This window comes from Tachypleus tridentatus, chromosome 3 (assembly GCF_004210375.1).
Source record: "Tachypleus tridentatus isolate NWPU-2018 chromosome 3, ASM421037v1, whole genome shotgun sequence".
In the NCBI taxonomy this organism is placed as follows: domain Eukaryota; kingdom Metazoa; phylum Arthropoda; class Merostomata; order Xiphosura; family Limulidae; genus Tachypleus; species Tachypleus tridentatus.
The window spans coordinates 10,141,916-10,147,956 of NC_134827.1; positions in this window are offsets into that span (position 1 = coordinate 10,141,916).

Genomic DNA, 6,041 nt, shown 5'->3' on the forward strand with positions numbered 1-6,041 from the left:
GTCGCGGATTCGAATCCCAGTCGCACCAAACATGCCTGCCCTTTCAGCCGTGGGGGCGTTATAAAGTGATGGTCAATCCCATTATTCGTTGGTAAAAGAGTAGCCCAACAGTTGGCGGTGGGTGGTGATGACTAGCTGCCTTCCCTCTAGTCTTACACTGCTAAATTAGGGACAGCTAACACAGATAGCCCTCGAATAGCTTTGCGCGAAATTCAAAACAAACAAACTAACACGCCAGGTGATTAGGAACACTCGATTCCTCTTCTGAGGATCGCGTGTTCAAATCCCCATCACGGTACATATGTTTTCCCCTACTGAGAAATATAAATATGCTATTCCGCTATTTGGTTGTGAAAGAGTAACTTAAGAGCTAGCAGGTGGTGATAATAACTATCTATCTAACCTTACAGTGCCAATTTAGAGACGTCTAGCGTGAAAGTAAACAAAACAAAATTGTTTCTAATACCATCTAGTGACAACCGGAGATAATTATTAATATTCTTTAAATTACTTGTATTGTTTTGGGCGACTCGAGTTATCAAACACATACTCAAATCCCAGATTCAGACACAAGCCTAATAAACCACCTTGTTCAATCTCGTTTATCTCTAAAAACATATAATTCATATGATGAGAAACAAAAATAAGGTGAATAAAAAACTATTATCAAGTTAATAACAGACTTATTATTAAGTAAATGAACGAACAAATATAAGAATAATCAATAAATATTACGTCTTTACTTGGCATTTTTTTATGTAAACTATTGGTTATACATTAGAAATTTAATAATTTCGTTTTGTAAAATATTCTAAAAATACGCTGCTTTGTGAAAACTATGAAAAAAATGAAGTTGAAAACGTTCAGACTATACGAAGTGCAGTTAACTACGTTAAACGTAAAACTGAGTTGAAAATGATCCGAATACACGAAGTTTAGTTTACCGGTTGAGATATATCAGTGAGTTGAAAATGCTCAGACTATACGAAGTGTAGTTAAAAAGGTGAATTTTACAGAAAAAAGAAAACTTTGCAGTCAAAAGAAACTACTCATACTGATTAATTTGCAGGTTCACATTTTTTATAAAAAATATATATGCTAATAAATAAAACCTAGAACATGGTGCAGAAAGAGCCCTTTCCGAGCGGCAATCCGAACGTTTTAGTTTTCACGTTTGCTGCTGGGAAAAGTACTGTGACGTAATAGTTGCCAAACAAACCGCCAACGCCAGCGCGTTGAATCTAAATAAACATGACCAGTGCATACGGAGAAACAGAGGCGGAGTTTGTTTTGACTTTGTGTTCTGAACAGAGTCGAGTAGCGCCATATCAATTCGAGCCTACTCTGAACGAACGTAGAACAGTTACTTTTGACACAGATCTGACAAGTTCTAGTGATGAGGACAGTTCCACGAGCGAGAGTAGCGGAACTGTGAGTGATACTGATAGCGCCCAGGCCGGTTGCGAGTCGGTCATACCTCCAGTGGAAGAATGGTAAGCCTAAGTCATGACAACAAATATGGTCTGTATTATTTCACGTGCAATTTTAAGCATCTCGAAACCTGTCTGGTGTTTATAAATTATTGGTATCACAGACTGGGTTTTATTTGTTTATACTTTGCCGACTATGGTAACTAATACTCGGCCCTTCCACAATCATTGTACCGGATATTTATGACTCGTAACAAAATGAATTTTAATTATACGTCATATTTCTGTCTATAAAATCAAACTAGATGTAGCAGTTTGAATAGTTAATTTATCTTAAAATGTTAAATTTGAAAAATGGAATTCTTCAACCTTTTCCATATTTAAAAATCATACAAAAACATCTACAGAATGATCTACCATCTTTTAAACTTGGAATATACTTTATTTGGGATAGATTTGTTCACTGTCTAGATTTGGTAATTAAGGTTTCACTGACTTTCAGGTGCCACAAATGCAAAACATGCTCATGAATGTGAAATGTGTATGTCTAGTTACATTCTTCAAAAATTTATACTTTTTAAATTATTATATTATACTAGTTATTGTTTATCGCTTTATACTGCACACATACAACTAAGTTTGTTCTTTTCGTGATGGCAAGGGATGGCTTCAGAGGGGTAAAATGTGTACGCTGTAGGCTGAGATCAGTCCTCAGCTCTAAACGAGGAAAGATGGTGGGGACGATCCTGTCTACTACCGATGGTGTTTTCAGTCTCAACCTGCCTGGCTTGAAACCCACGAAATCCAAAACAGTGGGATCCGACACAAAACATGAGCGTTCAAAGTGATCTTGACAAAGCTTTGCATGGTGTGAAGGAACCCAGTTTTTCCTATTGACCGTCCGCACCCACTGTAGCCACCTTGTCGGTTCTTTTTTCTTGCACGGAAAAGAAAAGAAGCTTTTGCCCGATGTCGAACCGTTTTTACAACCATTAGCAACGCAGTAAACCATGTTATCATAAAACAAACATAAAGTAGCAATATTAAGACAAAAATAGTCTCACAAAGTATGTAATCTGAGAAAAGCACCGATAGATTTACATAAAACACCAGCACTGAAAGGAACACAATGGTCGGCGCGCAACGAAGCGTGTATGGCAACTATTACGTCATAGTTGTAAAACGTCACGGTAACAGCCGAACAATCGAGAGGAACTTGAATTCGAGGACCCGTATATTTTGTTTCATTTTTTACTTAAAATCTAAAGTGTTTAAAAATATGGCAACCACACAGGAATTATATCTAACCAAAGTACAGTTTCTAAGGCAATTATTAAATTTGTTGAAAATTCACCTTTAACTACGTTAGATATATCTGCTAGGTAGTTATAACTGCTTTTGTTGTTTGTTTTTTATTATTAGAAATTGGAATCGAAATATCAAACAACAACACATAAAAGTTCATTCATCCCACTTTGGGCTCTCGTTTTTAATTAATATTTTTTGTATTATATTGTTATTTTCATTACATAATATAACACGTTAGGAAATATGATAAAGCTTTTACCTCGATAAATACACGCTCCCTAGAAAGCTCTCTATCAGAATGTGAATGAAACACGTATTGTACAACAAACTAAGGGAGATAAGTAATTAACAATATTCCAACTCAACATCAAGAGCTACGAACGCGCTTATCAAGTAGCAAATTCCCATTTTAACACCTGAGTTGCAGTTTATTTAAAGGGCTAGTTAGGTTTAATTATAGGATGCCTCCACGACAAGTTCGGTTACTTTTTTAAAAAAAAACTTTTCTAAACGTTTGAGCTTTCATAAAGTTCAATAAATATCAGGTCATCTCTTAAGTAGTATCCGATTTTAGGTTCAGAATAAGAGAAATGATTTCAAATGCTTTTAATGTTATTTAATCAGTAATATATGTTCCATTATAATTAATTACTTCCTGCCAATGATTCACAAGCTTCTGAATGTCACTTCTATAAATTTCTTGGGGTTTGGAGGAAAAGAATGTAGAGAGGGTAGTTTTGACATCATCATGTGTTCCAAGCTCTTTTCCATCAAGATAGTTCTGCAAACTTCGGAATAGATTATGCTCAGATGAGGCAATGTCTGGAGAATAAATAGAATGTGGAAGTTTTCCCAATCTAGCTCTTCAATCTTTGTAAATGTGATCCTTGCTGTATGGGGCCGTACATTATCCTGGTGTAACAGAACACTTTTACGATTGATCAAAGCAGGCCTCTTTTCTTTCAGTGCAACATTCAAGCACTCTAACTGTCGACAAGAGAAGTCTGAGGTAATCGTTACATTGAGTGGCAGCAACTCAAATTGGATCACACCAACAATATTCCATCACGCTTAATTCAGGTTGAATTAAGCTTCTATGCTAGTTTTTTTGTCTGTTACAGCACAATTTTTATCAGGTGCAGCCAGCACCAAGTTATCATCAAACTCAACACGACGACCTGAACGTGGTGCATCACTTAAGCTGTAGTCACCTGATCTAATCTTCTGAAATCACCTTCGACATTTTCTTTCATCGGGAGACTCCGCAACATGTATGTTTCATGTGGTTTGTGCTGCACTATTGCATTTTTTAAACTCACAAAGCATTATATGCCTAATGTTCTCCTCAGGCACATCCATCTTCATAAGAGTTTATTTGATTAATGATCTAAAAAAGTGGAGTTGGGTTAGTTTATTTTACTTGTCTGAACATTTTTATACACGTCCTACTATATATTTTAGTCATCAAAGCTTTCTACAAAGATAGAAATGATGATGCACTTTCTGTATTAAAGTTTTGGACATTACTTATGGGATGATCTGATATACAAGGCAGAGAATATGACAAATTTATGATGTGCTACATTAGAATTTAAAATAAATCCAGCACACTTATGGTATTATATTTGTAGTATAATTATCATTAAAAATTATGTTGTGGATTGCTAAGATTGTGGTAGCACCTTTGAGTTTATTATTTCAATCATACTATGAAACGCGAATGTATTTGGACATTAGATCAGAATTTTTTCTCATGAAACAAATTACTGAAAACAGTATTTGAAACGGAAATGTTAACCTTGAAAGTCAGTTTACATGACGTATAAGGTGATAAAAGTTTTGAGTTTCAAAAATTTTATTTTCTTAACAATGAGTTCATTCTTATCAAGTTTTTAACGTATAAAGTAAAGAGCCAGATCAGAGATCTCTAGTGTTCAGGTATAACCGACCCTAGTTTTAAACCAAACGGATGACAGCCAGCCAATAAAACCCATAGCCACAAGAGCTTTGTCGAGCTATTCAAACTGAATAATGGAATAGGTTTTATTTAAAGCTATATAACAAATATAAACCCCTCTCTATATATATATTCAATGCCATTCGTAATCACTAATATTTTTCTTAAACGTGGTGAAAAACTGATTTAAAAAATACCTTTATTTTTAACGTCAATCGTTATATTTTTATCGTCATTAGTACTTGTATCTAACGTCCTTGAATGTAAAATATACTCGACTGATCCAGTTCTTAACCAGTAATAACATGATAATTGTCACAATAATTCCTTATAATATTCACATTATTTTATTTTACATGGGAGACAAATTTGAACCATATTTGTAACCGTAGCTACATAAGCCGAGTATTCTTCACTTGCAAGATTGCTTTTGTATGTATCTTCATAGTTCTACCTTTCTGGTCATCTACGAGAATAAAAAAAATCAAATGTGAAAGCCAACTTTGTTATCAACCGCTGGATTTGGGTCCCGACTTCAGATCGAAAATGTAACCAAATATTGAATTTATTTCTCATTGGCTTATAGTAATACACAGCAGGTTTCGATACTCAAGATTAGCATAACCCTAAAGACCCATTGTGCAGCGTGTGCTTAATAGTTGATAAACAAATAATATTTAATTTTCTGCTGTTAGTGTGTTTGTTTGTTAACATCTTCGTATATAGCGATAATTCACAGTATTGTTTTTTTTTATTTTGTCGCTGAATCTAACATTTTATATAGCTCTAACGTATTACATTAAAAAAACGATGAATGATTGATTGCTTCAATTGTTACCCAGACGTTTTAATTGTGTTTCGCTCTTTTAAATAAACAGCTCTATTGGAAAATTGTTCCCTTAATAAAAAATATATGATGATATTGAACTGTTGTTATAAAAACAAAACTAAATTATACTGCCATTAAGATCGTGAAGGGTGCGAGCTTTTCAGTGCAGCTACATGACAGTTAATATAATAGAATCATGGGCTTTTTAAATATAATATATGGCTAAAATTCTTACGTTTCAAGTGACATTAAATACATTTATCAGCTTGTTCGTTTTAACCGTGTGGTCTGAACACTTACAGAAACACGAAAAAGGAAGAATAATAGTTGAATAGACTAGAAGTTGACGAAAATAAATGTTATCTGATAATAAAGTAACGTTCTAATTTTGAAACAAGACTTGTTTACTTGGACAGGCAGGTGCAGATTAGCCTTTGGATAAAATAGACCAAACTTAGATCCAAGACAAACTCAATTAACGATAGTTTGACCTCAATCAGAGGAGCTATTTAAACAG